Source organism: Lagopus muta, chromosome 5, assembly GCF_023343835.1.
Source record: "Lagopus muta isolate bLagMut1 chromosome 5, bLagMut1 primary, whole genome shotgun sequence".
In the NCBI taxonomy this organism is placed as follows: Eukaryota; Metazoa; Chordata; class Aves; order Galliformes; family Phasianidae; genus Lagopus; species Lagopus muta.
The window spans coordinates 18,266,666-18,285,516 of record NC_064437.1 but is presented as its reverse complement, the minus strand read 5'-3'; the positions used below and the strand labels follow the sequence as shown (position 1 = coordinate 18,285,516).

The window sequence follows — 18,851 nt, the reverse complement described above, 5'->3', positions numbered from 1 at the left end:
CTGTTCCCAGATTCTGTACAAGATTTGTCAAGCACCTGCAATCTCTTTTACCAGCAAATGCATTGAAGTTGATTCTCCCTAGTGTTCAGAGCACTAAGGATCTCCAAACAACATCTGAAATGCCCAGAGTAATTCACCTGCAGAGTTGTTTGGGTTTTTGTTTTTTGTTTTAAACTAGGCAGATTGTGATTATCAAGGTAACAATTGCGACCCATTGCTAAACTAATACATCATTTACTAAACAAATGTTTTATTCTGCTTTTCAGATTTAACTCAGTTGACAGGAATGAGCAGAAGACAGTTTTCCCAATCTTGCAACCATTTGAGATGGAAAATATTTTTCAATGGTGAAATAAGTTTATTTCTTGTGTGTTACTAACAAAATAAAGCATACATTTTAAAACTTCAACTGAAATGTTTAACTTGGTCTTTAAAGTTAAAAACTTAATGGTTTTATTTTCCCCTTCACTAACTAGGTTTAGTTTGGGATTATTGTTCATGAAGAATAAGAAATAAGATATCTTGATAGGAAATAAATCATATCAAAATAGCACTTTTTGCACAGTTTTCTGTCTGGATAATTCAATTTTTAGCAAAAAAATCCTCACCATTCTGTAAACATAGAAGAAATTTACAATCCATGAAAATGTCTTTTTGCCTTTTTGTTACAGCTGTGGATAATGCCTCAGCTCCTTTACATTCCTGTGCTTTAGTAAAAACCTTTCTACAAAAGTCACTCTTACAAGAAAACATGGAAATATTACTCAGAAGATAATCATGATCAGAAATCAATTGCTTCTATTTCAAATTCAGTCAAAGCTTACTACATCTCTTGCTGCTTTTCTTCCCCAAGTTTCTTCCAGCAGGATATATTGCTCATTTCACAGTATTGTAAGCCTTCCAGGTTCTGACCATCTGCTTTCTCTGTTATAGTGAATCCCTTTTAGATGCATTACATAGCACACAGGATTTCTTCTCCAGTTTGCCCCGGAAAGAGAATGCCTAGCTGACAAATGGTGCTTGCCTCAGCAATAGCAAATACCATTCACTAACTGCAGCTACCTTTAGTCAACAGACTTGTCCCTGATTCCAAGACATGATCTTGATTCATTTCCAGTCTGCAACAAAGTTTTTGTTGAGACAGATTGGACTAACCATGAATTATTCCTGTAGAAGCTCATCTCAAGTGGGTTCCACTCTCCATGCCACATCCCCCACAATCAACGCGGCTCCATACACATTTTTGGAGTAAATGGTATGATGCTCATTTTGTTGAAATTGGTTGTTTTATCTTATTATTCTTAAGATAACTTAAAGAATCATAGAATGGCTTGGGTTGGAAGGGACCTCAAGGATCATCAAGTTCCAACCCCCTGCCACAGGCAGGGCAATCAAACTCCAGATCTCTAGAACAGGTTGCTCAGGGCACCATCCAATCTAGTCTTGAACACCACCACAGACAGAGTACCCAGAGCTTCTTTGGGCAGCCTGTGCCAGTCACACAGAGTCTCACAACTCTCTTTGTGAAGAGAGTTTGACAACCTTTGACAACCTATCTAAACCTTCCCTCCTTGAGATTAAAACCATTCCCCCTTGTCCCATCAATATCTAGCTTTGTAAAAAAGTCAATTCATCTCCTTTTTATAATCCCTTTTTATACACTAGAAGGCTGCGAAGAGTTCTCTGTCATAGGGCAGGTGTTCCAGACCTCTGATAATCTTCATGGCCCTTCTCTGGATCTGCTTCAACAGCTCCACATCTTCCCTGTATTGGAAGGCCCCCAGCCTGGATGCAGTACTGCAGATGGGACCTCACAAGAGCCAAGTAGAAGGGGGCAATCATCTCTCTCTCTCTGCTGGCCACCCCTTTTTTATTGTAGCCCAGAACACAGTTGGCTTTCTGGGCTGCAGGAGCACACTGCTGGCTCATGTCCAGCTTCTTATCCACCAGGATCCCCAGGTCCTTCTTCACAGGGCGCTCTCAAGGAGATCTTCCCAGTTTGTATATATACCTGGGATTGCCCCAACCCAAGTGTAGCACCCTGCACTTGGGCTTATTGAACTTCATTAGGTTTTCATGGACCCACTTCTCCAGCCCGTGCAGGTCCCTCAGGATGTTCTCTCTTCCCTCCAATGTATGAACTGCACAGCTCAGCTTGGTATCATCTGCAAACTTGCTGAGAGTGTACTCAGTGCTATCGTATATGTCGTTGATGCACCAGTCCCAAGACCGAACCCTGAGGGACACTGCTTGTAACCAGCCTCTACCCTCACACATAACCAGTTCTTCTCCAAGTCTGTATATGTATCTGGAATTACTCCAACCCAAAAAGAGAAAATCCACACCACCTTCAATAATATTCCACAGGTCCAAATCTTCACATAGATTAACTTGATAATTCTTAGTATCTGCCCATCATCACAGAATTTATATAATAATTTATTGCTGCCATTTCTATAACATACTAATGATACCGTTGTGACTGAAAGACATTCGTAACAAGGAGTTGTATTTTGCTTCTGTGCATTTGCACCCATGGCTGTCTTCCACATCTTCTGCATAATTTTAGAGCAAACTCTTAGCAACCCAGGAAGCGGAACACAGGATTAGCTTGTTGAGCTCATAAATCAATTAACCACAGCCCAAGTGATACATAAGAAAAACAGATGGTGTAACAGTGGCCTCCATAATTACAGGCAGGTAGGTAATTATAGCAAAGGCCTTGAAACAGCAAACACAGGGTGGTAACAGAGACCACAGAACTACCAAAACAAGTCACAGATGTTTGATTTACAGTTGCAGTATGACAGCAACTTTGGTAAAACCAGTTTCAGAAGTAAAAACAAACGCATGTGTGAAACCCAATATAAATACAGACCTTGGATATAATATAAGCTATGAATCAATGAAGAAAGAGCAGGTGAGTGTACTACATTAGCAATTATAGAAAAAATACCCAAAAAAGATCCCAAAATATGGAGGAAGAAATAATCATTGTATTTCCCTCAAAAGGATCAGAATACTGACTGGTCATTGCAAAACCATCTTCTCTTCCTCTCAAAAATTCATTAAACTTTGGAACCAATGCAGCATGGAAAGGTAATGGGTAATACTAGAAACAGATTTAGAACAACAGAATCTGTATACTATAACACTGTGAGCTGTACTAAAAAAGATACTTTCAATATTAGATGTTAGCATGGTGACTAGGCAATAATAATTCTTTGAACAGACAACAGTCTATTCACTGCACTTGGATGAACAAAGTTTTGGCTTAGATAGCATTTCTTCAGCCTGCACAAAATGGGAAGAGTATTTGGTCTTGCACCCTGCCTTGAAAGGCTGGCTATTAAACCCAGATTTAACTATCACATTACCATGATCATATTCCTATTAGAATTTCTCGTCAGGACTCAATTTGCTTGGTAATGAAGTGCAAACTGAAGAATTTCACCTCAGCAGAAGTTGCACACCTATTTTTGCTTCCCGCAGGCAAGAAAAATTCTACATTTCTAGGTGTAAAGCAGCTTTCTTTTTTGCTTGTTTTGTTATTATAGTCACAATGTACAATGAAAAAACTGAAGTTATAAGCAGCTATATGTATATCACACTCCCTGTGCCACTTGAGCTGCACAATACATTGGATGTGCGCATAAGCAGTTCAATACGAAATTTTTGTCTTATCACTTAATTGGCAATTATAATCCTATAATTAACTACAGAAAAGAGCCTCCAGCAAAAATCAGCTAGGCATTCCAAACATAAGATAGAAAATTGCTCTTGAAACTAGTCAACATACAGCTCCTCTGCAAATGAACAGATTCCAGAGTACTGTCAGTTACTGCACCTACATTAGCCTTTAGCCAACAAGGCATTCACATCAGTTAATAGTGGAAGGAAATGGTTGTAAAACAGTCATCAACCTGATCTGGACTGCATCAGTTGTCAGCTTTTTCTCCAAAAAGAGAGAAGACTGAAAAATCCTGACTCATCTTGTTGTTACAAATACCTTGATTACAATCTCTTAGTTCGCTATCACTTACAGAAGCAGTGGAGCAATAAATGAGCTCTTGAAAGCATCACTTACAATAAGATGTCATCAAGACAAAAAGTCAACCTTGACCAGGATCCACCCTGCTGCATTTGACTGGTTTGTTCACATCGTGCTGCAAAGTTCAGCTGAATATGGCATATGTTCTTATTTCTTTGAAACGGATAGAAGGTGGGCCAAAGCAGAGTGATAGTAAGTAGAATCTGTGAAGATTTGTCACATCTTTCTTTTCTAATATTTAATAGCTTTTCACCCCATCTCATCACCTAAGCCCACCAAAGAATTATTTCTTTTAGATAGATAATATGCCTTGTAATGTACTACAAATTTCTTCACACAATATAGCTGAATCCAATTACAGCCTCTTACCAGTCTTTTCTAAAGGCACTTAACACATGTAAATAGTGAAATCCTTTGGTTTTAATTTTAAAATATTTGTAACTCAGCACACTGAACAGCTAATTCAGCTCAAACTGCTACTATTAGATCCAGAAGAACAGAAATCCTTATATACCAATACCCAGCTTCATAAAGAAAAATGAAATTAATTACACAGCTCCTTCTCTAAAGAGCAGTTAATATTGCATGTGACTAGAAGCATTTCACTTCATCTTTAAACTGAAGACTAAATAAAAACTCAAAGGGTTGTTCATACAATCGTGAAACAGCAATACAGAAAGACTTGCTTACAGGTTTAAGAATTTTTTCTATTTTATATTCACAAAACAGAAAGCTAGCTCAAAAGACAAAGTACAGGTCTTATCAAATTTACTTTTCTGCTTTCTCTATGCAGCACAAGTTAGAGGTTCTTAGTCACATAAATCATATTATTCATTACTGAACCAATCTTAGCTTTTAAGCATTACCAAGGAAAGAAAGCGAGCAGAGGACAGGATACAAAATAGTATCAGAGTTCTGTCTTCTCCCTTCCTCAACCAAAGTTTGTTTCTTGGGCAGCAAGTCAAACTATCTAGCAGTATGACACAGCAGTCTACAACCAAGCTTTGGCATTATTACTTAAGACATAAATTACTTATTATTGACTGAACTCACATAAGATGAGTGTGCCTACTGAAAATCCCAGGGTCACCCCCATCCTCTTATGATATTTCTTAAATACTACAAGAGGAAGAAAAGGGACAAAGCATCTCCAAATGCATCCTGGTGCCCAGGGATCTTAGAGTTAGGATCAGTTTTAAAATTAAAACCCTGTTTTTTCCCATCTGGACAAGGAGGATGCCCACAGAACGGCAGTAAGACAGGTGGCAGCTGTCAAGGCTTCCTCCTTGAGCAACGTACTTAAAATTAGTCATGCAATTGATCTTCATTCACAAACAGCCTCAACATTAGTTTCACCTAAGCACATGCTTTGTTACCTCAGCCAATAAAAGTTTTATCAAACATCATTGAAGTCTATGACTTTCAAATACTAATTCATAAAGTTGATTTCTGCTCTCACACAGATATGCTGAGAATGTAGTTTTAGTTACTGAAAGCTTACTGATCTACACAGCTAGAATTCAGTATTAATTTCTCATTTTCAAGGTAAGCTGTACCTTATCTCACTTTTAACTGTAGTTAACTCATAATTAGCTGAAACTACTCTTACATCTTTCAGGATGAGGGTGGTTCAAGCATTTAAGCTCTAGCCAAGGACAGGCATATGCTCCATTAAAAGGTTATGAGCTCCTTAGCACATTCACACTGACATATATACTGATAGGAACTCTAGGAAAGCTCTAGGCAAATGGGAAACCATTCTCCTCAACAACACATGGGAAGAACGCAGCTGTAAAAATTCCACCTCCCTTTTCCTAAGAGCAGATACGCCTAACCACAATTAGGCAAGAGTGACCTTCGCAGCTCTCCATAGCTACGGGAACCTTTGTCTTCCCTCACAATCTCTTTCAGTTTAAGAGATTGTGGATACTTAATGACATTGCAATCCACCTCAAACACAAAAGTTTTGTTCACTTCAGCAGGAAACAAGTGCCCTAAGAACAGAAAGGCCGAAAATGAGAACAACCCTCTGTGTTCATGGTTGTTAGCTATCACCAGCCATATCTACACTAAATTTTATATTTGATCTTACAGTTAAATGAATAAATTCAGCTAATAAACTGGATTTTCACATCTTTATTTTGCTTATCTCGGAGAGAATTTACCTCCTTCCTTCAGAGCAAGGAAACTATCTTAAGATACAACAGGATGCATTGATATCTTAATTTAACCAACATCATATAAGAAAAGGCTCAGATATTTACTACTGTGCACAAGGGCTTAACACCAGTGTGTACATTTGCTTTTTATTCCCACATTTTCCTCACATCTATAGAAAATGAAGCTTTGTTCCCATTATACCCAGTAACATTTTCTTTTATTTATTTTCACCACCAGGGTAGTTCACAAAATGAAGCCTAATGATCAATACCTCAACAGCAACCTGCAAGAAGCACCAAAACAAATCAAGCACAGGAGTGCACACTGGCTGACAGCTGTAATGAATGAAATTGCTTATCACACTTCAATTCATTATACATTCCATGAAAAAAGACTCGCATGTAAAATGAGCTATTCAAAAACACACTCTGCATTTCTATTAATCTAACAAAGTGGATTGTAACAACCTTTACCTGCTCAGCACTGCATCACAACAAAGCAATAGTGCCTGCCCAAATGAGGATGGAGGGTACAAGGGGGAAATGCAGGGATCAAGATGACTTCACCTTCTAAGGCTGACTTTGAAGCTACCAGTCTGAAAAATGTTTTGTTTGTTTAGATGCCTTCATGTACCTGCCACATCTGTGCCATTTGTTTTCTAAATGAATCCAGTACCCTTTTTGTGCTGTGATGCAAATTCCATTGCACTTCTGCATCATTTGGATTTCAGACTGTTGCTCACTGCCATCTGCTGGAGTTCAGGGACTTCATAGTGAAGGAAACACTGAACACTGCAATGGATTTCTACGCATGCTTTTGCTTGCTTACCAGATCCACCAACACTGTCTTGCTGCAGTTCCAAATGCGGAATTATTCTTAGGCATTTGTTTTAGTATTCACACTTCACATAAAAGTTTTGACCTCCTTTGCCCCACAGATAGCATTACCTGGGGAATCTAGAAGATTAAAAGAAAAGGCAGAGCTTGATGACTTTACCTGTACTTTAGTTGTGCCAGGTATGTTCATAAACATGGAAAGAGAGGCAAAAATTAAAAGGTTATTTAACATAAGTTCATTTTTTGAGAAAAGCAAATTCTATTTTTAATAGTAGTCTACTTAGGGAATCAGAGGACAGTTGCTTAGTCTGTTTAGTCTAGTTTCAAGACCAGAGATTAGCAAGCTTAGTCTGATTTACAGAAGTTATATATTTAATGCAGCTACTGCAAAGATATCTAGAAATATAATGCTAAACACAGAACATTCTCTTCCTGGTATCAGAAACACTCTTACAGCCAGAATTCTAAATAGGTACTGAGCACTGTAAAGTTGCCGTAGCAGCGAATTGCCAGCCTTCTGCATTACCTGCTTAGTCATGTCCATCTCTGTACACTCACATTTGGCAAAGATGAAGATGCTCAAAATAGCCTGAATGAGATGGATAAGATACAGCAGCTAAAAATTGATCCAAAACAGTCTGTTAGGGAGCCCCGTGCCTCAACACTTTAAAGAGATTTGGATGGTGCAAGTATGTAAGTTTATTTATTTCACAGCATTACCACACTGTCATGATGAAGCAGAGCCAATGAAAGAGATTTTATGGCTTAGTGGCCAGTCAAAATCTCAGCCATAGTTTTGTACGTCATACGGATTGGCTGCTTAATGCACTGTTATTTTGAAGAGCAGTCCATGAATAAATTAAGCATTTAGATTCATACAGAGCCCAACCCTTGGATACTTCCTTTCAGAGCTTTTTTTTCCCCCCAACAGTACTTAACTAATGCTCTCTTCAGGCTGTCAGTATGGAAAGGAAAACAGCATTCATGCCTAATGTAACAGAGAAACTGAGGTACTCTGAATCAAGTTATTTTGCACCTTAAATGGAGTACAGCAATAACAATACAACAGTTTCCCAAAGATAATGCTTCTTTAGAATACAAGTCTTAGAGCACTGTTTAGCAGTCATGCACACCCACTGCTCTAGATGCATAGACCAGGAGCAAAGTCTACACCTGCTTACAGAAGATTCATTTCTTAGAGCTAACTGTCACTTCACTATAAGACAGCAGGCACGTTACAGTCTGCTTTTACTCCAGTATCTAATAGAAGGAGGCAGGGAGGGAGGACAGGGAGGTGATTGTCCCTCTCTACTCGGCTCTTGTGAGGCCCCATCTGGAGTACTGTGTCCAGGTGTGGAGCCCTCAGTACAAGAAAGACATTGAGATTTTGGAAAGGGTCCAGAGGAGGGCGACTAAGATGATCAGGGGGCTGGAGCACCTCCCCTATGAGGACAGGCTGAGGGAGTTGGGCTTGTTCAGCCTGGAGAAGGCTGCGCAGTGACCTCATTGCAGCCTATCAATAGCTGAAGGGAACCTACACCCAGGAGGTGAGTAAACTCTTCAAAAGGGCTGACAATAGCAGGATTAGGGGAAATGGATCCAAGTTGAAGGAGGGAAGATTTAGGTTGGATGTTAGGGGGAAGTTCTTTACTAGGAGAGTGGTTAGGCCCTGGAACGGGCTGCCCAGGGAGGTTGTGGATGCCCCGTCCTTGGACGTGTTTAAGGCCAGGTTGGACGGGGTCCTGGGCAACCTGATCTGAATGTGCATGTTTGGTGGCCCTGCCAGGCAGGGGGGTTGGAACTACATGATCCTTGAGGTCCCTTCCAACCCGGGTGATTCTGTGAGGCATCACTATTTCATCACTGTTTCATAGATTTTCCCAAACTGTGACCTCATAACCTCAAACATGTTTTCTATAATCTAAAATCACTGATCAGAGTAAGGAGAAAAGGAAAGCTGAGCCTCTCTTCCATCCGTCCCTAACTATTAGCACACAGTGAAGGGCATAGCAAAGTTGACAATAGAAGGAGATAGCACATAATGAACATGCTTATAAAAAACATATTTTACTTTGATGCAACAGTGCCCAGAAATCAATGATTAATAGAGCCTTGTGGTACCCAGAACTGTACAAACATGAAATAAAGTGACAGCTACATGCCTGATGAGCTCATAGGCTAAACAAAGAGCTCAGAAGGTTAAAGAGATGCCTTCCACTGACTTCAGTAGGCTTTCGGCTGGGCTCTAGGGCATCTGCAGTCAAACAGCTGCTACAGACTCCTGGAGCACACACTCCAGTAAGCTTCCACTTACTGCCACCCCTAAAGACTGGAACAAAGCAGAGCTAAGCAGGCATTTAGGGCCTTGTTTCTTGAAGTATTCAATTACCTGAAGAAATACAGATGCCTGGAGTTAAGAGTGTAAGAGGCATCGGGTGCCCAAGCCTCACTGAAAGAAATAACACAGTCACATGACAAATTCTTTACTTAAATACTTTTTAAAATGTTAATTTCATTTAAAACACAGGCTTTCCATTAGGGTTTAACAGTTGAGGAAAATGACAGCACAGCAAAATAACAGCTCTTCATCAGCTGCTTAAGAATGAAAAAGGGTAGATTTCTCACAGCTCAATCACCATTTGGAGAACATTGAAAACTATCATCGTACTCTTCCCATTGAACTGGAAAAATATTCTACACAGAAAGAAGTCCCTGTTTTCTACACCATGCAACCCATTCAAAGATCTTTCATTCCAGTCTTAAAAACATTAACTAAAAAATAGATTTATTTTTTTTTCCCCCAAAGTTTTTCTGTGAAAGAAGGGATTCTGGCTGATGTAATAAACCAAGGGAATACATCCATTACAAAGGACTTCTAGTAGTGGGACTTCAAACAAACTACAGAAGACAAAGCTTGCAAACCAATTTACAGTTTTTGAACCATGATTGTTGTTGCTCTGTTAATATCCTTATTTCAGGAGATTGCATGGGGGTATTTTTTCAGCCTTCAATCAAGCATAGCTTCCAATTCACAATATTTGATAAACAAACCAAGCATTTTGAGGGTGACAAATAAAATCCAGTTTTTCTGCAATCTATACTTCTGTACCCTTGGTATACAAGCACACCGCTACCAATGATAATGGAGTTATGTTTGTCTCAGGCAGAGAATGCATTCCTCAGTCTTTATGGATTAAAGGTTTATACCCTGTGCTGAAATTGTAGCATCACACTCCATTTGAATGAAATCAAGTATAAAGATGCAATGAGTGATTTGTCTTTGAAAAGAAAACAATTTTTCTAAAATACGTTCACATATGAATATAACATGAGATTCACAAAGTGATTGCTTTCATACACAGCATGACTGTATTATCAATGCATATGTCTAAAACATTAGCCAGAACTGGGAGCAGATATTTAAGTCTATGTAGCTTGACAGCCTCTTCCACATTAGTAAGCTGTCTCTGTCCTTGAACTTCTCCCACTCCTGGAACAGCATCTCATCTCCTTTAAGTTGTACTGCTGCAGAGGGAAGTACCTGTGGAAACTGAAGGAAGCATCTTGTGGATAAGATCCTTGTTCTCATTCATCCAGCTTTTTGGTTATTTATTTTGCACACTCCCCAATAATTCCTTAGAACCAAAATCCCTAATAATCTACAGCTTTTACTTCTATCATGTCACCAGTAAGGTCACCCAAAAGCACAGTCCTGGTAATTCCTCCACAGTGTCCCTAACTGTACCAGAGTAACTGAGTATATTGCAGGTACTGACTGGAATACAAATATCATGTGCCATTACCACTGCAAACACATTTTAAGAAGAAAGGTGACAAGAGCACAATAACAAAACCCTGAAAAGTGTCCTAGATGTGATTATTTCTATTTTTTTTTTTATTTTGTGGATAAGTGACTGCTAGAAACTATGACATGCTCTTTAAGTACTGGCTATTCTAAAATCAAAACTAAAAAAATCTCCCAGAAATCGTAGCATAGTAGCAAGCTGCTTTACCTGCTACTCCCATTTAAATAAATGTAATAAGCATGTCAGACACTGGTATATCTCACTGTGTGCAAAACCAAATATCTATAAATTGCTAGCATCGCCTTCGGTGAGAATATACTTTCCCAAGGTATGAATGAACACAGGTAAAGGGAGAAAGATAATAGAAAAACCTCTCCCATGTGGGCTAAAGCTGTGTAAATGAGTGCTTGCAACGTTTCGCCAGCTTGTTCCTTTCTTACAACTGTTAAGCTTATAGGAAGCAGTCACTCATTCTTCACTGCTAGCAGTCTCTGCATTTGCAGTCTTGTCAGAAAGTGGTGCAGTAACCACGAGCATAAGTTTAATAAACACCACTAAAAGCTTACACTAAAGAAGCATTAATATGGAGAAACAGTGGTAAAAGTGCAGAAGGAGCTAAAGCTTTTGTTTTATTTCAACTGTTAAATCTGTGACTATCTTTACCTGCCTCACTCTCAATAGTCCTGGTCCTGCTGTAACCTTTGTTTACATCAGTAGCCCTTTCTCTTGGGAAAGATCTTCTTATACTTAGTATTGGAGTCTAAATTCAGCAGATTCAGACTAAATTACCACAAGGTTGACCTAAATACATTGATTTAGAGGAAAAGAGCTTTCCTTAGCACTGAAGTTGTAGCCTGTGGTTCAGTATTTGTATTCAAAACTACCTGAATTAAGGACAGCACTGAAAAAACAGCATTTAGACTCCTTTGCTTTACAAAGATTATGCAATACATCCTAAACAACAGCTTACACTTTGCTTTCATTCTAACTACTCAAATTAAACCTGAGCTTTCAGGCTCCAGTTAAAATCATGGTTAATAAAATAAGCTGCATGTCTGAAAAAGAAATAAAAAAAAAAGAGAAATAAAATAGTTATGCACATTTTACAAATGAAAAACTAAAGCAGGAGAAATTAGCAAGTATACTATATGGCTCACCATTTATGCCAGATCTCCTGAACCTTAGTAGCAAGGCTTTAAACCCAAAGATATCTTTGCCAATTGCTCTGATTTCACTCATTTAATGAATTTATTTGTACATTTAAGTGAAAGGGTAGCCCTAATATGCTGAAATGAAAACTGTAGTTAAGATTCAGCTCAGTATTTTCACATAGACCTGTAAAATGTACTTCTCAGGATACAGATTGAGAACACATACATGGTTTCCATGTGTCCAGATGAGTTTAACCCTATCTTTTCTACCAACAGCAGATAAAAACAACCAGAAAAAACACAGAAATGGAATGAGCGTGCAGTGGCGAGTCCCCTGAAATCTCTCCACCTTGTAGCAATTTGTATTCTGAGACTTAAAGTATCTTTCAGCAGGCAACTTAAGCTGTTTTGAGTAGTGATGCCGATTACGTGATACAGGAAAATTACTCTTTAGTCTCACCGCAACTTTAAAACATTATCTATCTGAAGCAGCAGCTTCAGGTATTTTCCTTTTTTTGCCTTGCTTTTTGCTCTTTTTATTTTTTATATATCAGTATGTAAATGTGAAGAAAATATTCTATCAGTGCTGAGAGACATTATGAACAAGTTGTATAGCTGTTTCAGAAAATATATGTTTGCATGTATTAGAGATGCATCACAGATGTTTTTACTATCAGAATAGACAAAAAACTATGTAAATAAAAGCTGCATTTAGTAGCTCAGTAGAAATAAAAGGTGCGGGTAGTGTTTACAGGGAAACTGAAGAGCAATGTGAAAGGAATAAGGAGCTCTGGCAGCAAAAGAAAGGAGCAAGCACAATGAGAAAGACTTAAGGCTGGAATTGCCTAGAATGACTCATGGGATTTTGGCATAAAAACACAACATGCAGCAATAATAAGCATTTAAGCATAACTTTTGGCTGTCATAACAGATCACCTAAACATGAAAGTTTTTGGTCTGCCTATATAGTATATTGATTCAAGTTTGTATTTCTATCATAGTAAAACATGGCTTCACAGTCCAGAAAATCAACTCAAAAAGCAACTGCAGATGAGATCTGCAAATCATATGATCATATTAGAAGTATTTTCCAATGCTATGCAAATAATTGCCAGAATTCAAAGACCGATGGCTTAAATCTTGTAAATCATTCCATGAGGCTTTGGCCTAGATCACCAAAGAAACAAGAGATGGGAAAAGAATTTATTTTCTGAAGAAACTATGTTAAGCCCATCTTTGAATTCTGCTTTGAGTTGTTAACAGTTTTCCAGCATAAGTCACACAATAATTGATAATTCTCTAAAGCAACATTAAGCTCTTCCAAATCTCCCCAGAATGCCTTTTGTCATGATACCCATCTAAAACACGAACAATGAGCAGGCAGCTGTTGTGCTATGATCCGCATGATTCTGACTGCTCTTATCTCATTGTTTTCTTTTCCCAAGTCTGGTGTATCCACCTGCTGCCTGTTTAGACATAGATTATAAAGATTTTGGCACAAGGATTATGTCTTTCTTCTATATTTGCACAACATCTGCCACCCAGTAACTGACTATAAACTGAGTTTTTTCTCTCTCCACTGAAGAAAAAAATTCAGACAGACGCATGCTATCGTCTAAAGGTAATTGAAGTTTATTTTCCATTTTTTTCTTGCACATTCAGACAATCTACAAATTATTTCTTCAAGCAGATTGGTTAATCAGCCCATTTTCATAGGAGCCATAAGTGAAGTGAGGCAGCTGAGTTCCACACTCTAAGAAATAAGACTTCTCAAATCACTATAATTTTGCTCTGCAACTCTTAGAATTCAAAAAGCTTGTAATGAAAAAGCATGGAATTGGAGTACCATTTTAACAGGAAAACAATTCTTCCAGCAATGTCAGATGAATATTGGCTAGAGTTTCAAGATCCATCACGCATCACAAAGAAAACAATAAGTCACATTTCTATACTTTCCACTCCTGAGAATAAACCAACCTTCAAGTATGTGCATACAGAAATAAAAACATCCAACACAACTTCTGAGTTTCAGACTTGGATACTAAATTCTTACACAACTACTTGTACGTATAGGAAAGACAGAATTTAATTATTTTATTGCTTTTTTTTTTTTTATCTTTTTCAATAACATGCCTTCCAGAACAACTGGATCAAATCTGATACTCAGATCCGAGCACAGAAATCAAAGGTAAATCATGCCTGCCTTTAACGATCTCCCATGCTCACAGATCTACTGCTGTTCCACTTTCTATTTTTCACTCTGATATTAACAGGTTTTTCTGAATGTCCATAACAGGATTATCAGAACACATAAAATACACTTGCACCAAGGTAACAAGGGAAGGATAGTTGTGTATCCACATCAAAGAATTTCACCTGACATATTTCAGGCTTTCTGGTGCATGTCTCATTTACAAGTACATTCTACATAATACATTTACTTTTTACCACTTATTAGCAGCTTCCTTGACAATCACAGAAGTCACAGAAACACCAGGGTTGGAAAAGACCTACAAGATCATCCAAGTCCAACCACTCACCTATCACCAATAGTGATTTACACTACTCAGTGCTCCCAGTGCCATGATACCTTCATTGTGTTCCCTCCTCCACCAATCACTGTGGAAGTCACTGAAATACTGCTCGTTTTAAAAGATTCTCTCCGTGTGAGAGTAGGGACATAGCCTACTTAGGCTGATGCTAGACTACTAGGAAAGCATCACAGTAACCATAAAACAAGAAGTGAATCATGGTAATTGTCATTGCTGCACCTACTGTTATGTGTTTCAAGAGATAAGCTTAGATCCTTCAGTTGTTCGCAACAAAAAAAAAATATATACTCTCAGTTGCTCATCACTAACCACAGAGCATTGTATTCAGTCCATCTTTTTCTGTTTTTCTTGATATTCAGTGTTAGCAGACATAATAGAGAAAGCGGAAAAAGTACTAAGCAGACATCATATGTTCCTCAAAATGCCTGCCTGCGCAATCAGATCCTTGTAAGATTTTCATATTCCAAAGCTTCACCCTTGGTGAAGTCCAAGTTACTATCTCCATTCTTCCAAGGACTACACTAAGTAATTCATAGAATACTTACATACACAAGGAAAGAAACAGATTATGCACAAAGGAAGCACATACTTGATGTACCTTCTGCAACAAAACAGTTTCTCTTCAGCTTTTTCAGTTTTGGTACACCAGTGACTACTAATAAATATTTCACAGAACAGAGACTCCAAAGATATCAGTAAGTCTTAGAATCACAGAATGGTTTAAGTTGGAAGGGTCCTCATGGATCACCTAACTCAAAACCCCCTGCTGCATGCAGGACCACCAACCTACATATCTAATACTAGACCAGGTTGCCCAGGGCCCCACCCAACCCAGCCTTGAACGCCTCCAGGGACAGGGCATCCACAGCCTCTCTGGGCAGCCTGTTCCATCACCTCACCACCCTCTCCATCAAGAACTTCCCCAATAGCCAGTCTAAATCTTCCCTCCCTCAAAACCATTTCCCCTTTTGCTGTTATTATCTACCCTTGTAGAGAGTTTATTCCCCTCCTGTCTGTACATTCTCCTGAGATACTCGAAGTCTGCAATGAGATCACTCTGCAGCCTTCTCTTCTCTAGGCTAAACAAGCCCAGCTCCCTCAGCCTGTCTTTGTCAGGTAGATGCTCTAGCCCTCTAATCATCTGAGAGAGCTTAACATGCTCTGGTACACCAACAAAACAATTTTTTTTTATCTTCTAATGGACTATATAGAAGTAGTATATGAGATCTGCCAAGTCTGATTTATCAAAGACCAGTAGATGCATTTGGTAGCTTACACTTTCAGAACATACCAAATGGATGAATTTCCATTGAAAACTTTTGTACACTTTGGTTGCAAACTGAGGAAAAGCCATCCAATATTCCCTGTAACCATCCCTTACTTGCTTTGCAATAAGGTAGTTATATATGTTCCTTTATAGCAAAGTTGTATTTTGAATTCATATCTAAGATACAATTACACAGCTCCCATAGGGCATACAATTTCTAGCATGCCAGCAGTACCAACAGGTCTCCTCATCCTGAAAACTGCTAGGTAATGTCTTAGCCATGATGGATCTCTGCTATTTGCATCATTCAAGTTTGCAGGGAGTCTCTAAAACTATTTTCTACCCCTCCAAAGTTTCCATGGCATTAAATATATCTGAAATATAACGTACGGTCTGGCAGTAGGTCTAATAATAGAGTGCTAGGTGTACAATGCTGCAGTTATCAGTCAGTCACACAACAGGTCATGCATAGCAAACAGTTGCTTCATTAGCTTGATGGAATATGTAGCATGTACGAAGTGACAATGCTGCTACAGAGTATAAGGTGAAGACTCATTGCAAAATACATCATCATGGACTAAATAATATATGCCATTCACAATAATACATGAAACTCATTCTGACAAGTGCAGGTTACTTAACAATAAATGCATGAAATGCCAGTTAAAAAGTAACTCAGGTTTCCAGATTGGACTTTTTCATTTCTTGAAGAGAAAAGAAGAAATGGAATTAGGAGAAAAATTAATGTTTCCCTGCAAGCTGCAAAGTATAATATGACAGGCTTTCTACAACACTAAATTAGTAAGCATATCAGTGAGTTGTTCCCCAGTTCACTACCTAGCTCTCATGTTTTTCATAAGGAGATTGAGGCAGTCCTCCTAATATCATGAGTCAAGTACCAATCCTTCTATATTCAAAAGAGTTCATTTTACTAATTTTGCTTAGTCTTTACATGTTCAAAATACAAACTTTTTTCATGGATAGCAATAGAAGATGATCATCTCTGCACCTTGCTCTTCCCTGCACCAACACACCTGAATCACTGGGCTCAGTGTGTAAGGAAAATGCTGCAGTACAGAGCAATCTATGAAGAACTGGGATCATCACAGAAGTGATGATAACAGCAATCAGGAAACGCATCAGAACCAAGGGTAGAATCATAGAACATTATCCACAGCATCTAAAGATTTTTTTTTAGCAGAAATTGTTATCTAAATAATAGGATGGTATACAGTGACTTCCAATGCTTTACCAATGTATTTGGAGAAAAGACACCACTTATAACCAAGGAACACACTAAAGTGAAATAATGTCAGTTTGCAATCCTTAACTGCTTCTCTAAGAGCATCTCAACACTACAGAATAAGAAACAGTTCCTAGTAACAACTAAATTACTGAAGAAATCGAACACATGGATTCTGGTGACAAGTTACACAAACTGATTTTACACTGAAATTATTGGTCATTTTCTTCATTACAGGGACATCTTAAACATTAAGTAAAATTGTTAATATGGGATGAGTCAGCTTTTTAACAAGTTTTCAGTATCACTTTTTAGGTCTTCAACAAATTCATGCTTGCTATGTTATTTTTCATTTGGCACTTTTAAGATTGTCAACATACTGCCACAAAACAATTGCAAAGACCAGCAGTAACACAAACATGTTCAAAGCCCTTTAATTTACAAAGAACCTTGAAAACAGTCCTTGAACATTTGCGTTTGCTGCAACATGCGTTAGTGATGAAGGGATTTCATATCACCATGCATTCAGAGTGCATACTGTATACAAACATCAATACAATTTGTAGGTGTAGAACTGAAAAAGATTTAACAGCAGAAGGCTGCAGTGCTACCAAGAAGTTAATCTCCAGCTTTGCTTCTTTATCCGCATTGCCTAGAAATTGATTGTAAACTTATTATTCATATGAACAAGTCACTCAGCCCTGAAATTTTAAACATTTACATTAAACATTTACAACATTTACATTGTTGATAGTTTCCTGAGCTCTCTTCATACGTCACAGCCCTTCACTTCCTCCACTTTTCCCTTGTCACTCCTTGCACCCTGAAATCTGTGTCTAAATTCTTCTCTTAGCCTCCTGCAGTTCTAAAAGTCCTGCTTCAGACAATAGTCTCAGTGAACACACTGCTCCTACTCCACACTCCTACTACTAACTGATGTTTTGTCATATAAAGGGCCCCATCTGAGTGCCCCTTAAGAGAATATTCACCAAATAGCTGCTCTTAAACATGTCTACACAAAATCTGGAGTGGTTTGCTTGTACAGGAAGGCTGGATCTAAAAGTTCAGATACCAAAAAGTAAAATCATTCATTTACTAGAGTGAAAATCTATACATGCTACAAGGGCTTCCCTCTGCAGTCTTTCTTAGACTTCAGCACCGTTAGGCCACCTTGGCAGCTCATGGGCCTTGAATTGGCTCCACACACAAGATCACAGAGCAGCTTAAACATATTATCCTTTGCGCTGTGTGACTGCAGAGCAACTGAGAGTTATCAATACTAATCCTAAGTCACACATCCACCTGCACAAGTGCAGTACCATTAACAAAGTATGCAAGACCCAGATTCTTCACTACTGAATCTCTTCATGCAGATAAGCATATCAGAGGTTGAGAGACCATACTTCATCTGCAAGCTTATCTAATAAATACACCATAGTCAACTAAAATAGTATACCTAAGAAACAAAAAATCAATACTTTCAAATAAGTGTTGTAGAGCTAGGCATCTTCATCCGCTCTGGCTTAAAATAAGCAGATTAAATTTCTGAAACTCTAAGAATTATCTGGTCTTACTGCCTTCAGTTGAAAAAATAAGCTGTTTAATTAGATACTTTGGTACAGATCTTAACTAGTTAACTTCCAACTCCAGCACTAAAAATGCTTTCCTGGAAATAACTTGTTTTGTTTTTATTTAATATTTCTTAAGTGGTATGATTTCATCTAGGAAGATTACTTGCACTCACTATTTGAACTCTTACCTACCTCATTCCTATGGAAGGTACAG

At 38.3% G+C, this 18,851-nt stretch overlaps 1 long non-coding RNA gene across 3 annotated transcripts in view; it reads right to left on the bottom strand.

The window, feature by feature from the left end:
* LOC125693470 (uncharacterized) overlaps positions 1-18,851 on the bottom strand; it is a 151,742-nt gene that overhangs the window by 110,221 nt on the left and 22,670 nt on the right. The window contains exon 3 of one of the 3 annotated variants that reach the window (XR_007377108.1): positions 9,124-10,597. The exons of the other annotated variants lie outside the window; for them this stretch is intronic. This is a non-coding gene — a long non-coding RNA (uncharacterized LOC125693470). Of the gene's footprint in view, positions 1-9,123; positions 10,598-18,851 lie in introns of those variants that run through there. 3 annotated transcript variants of the gene reach the window in all.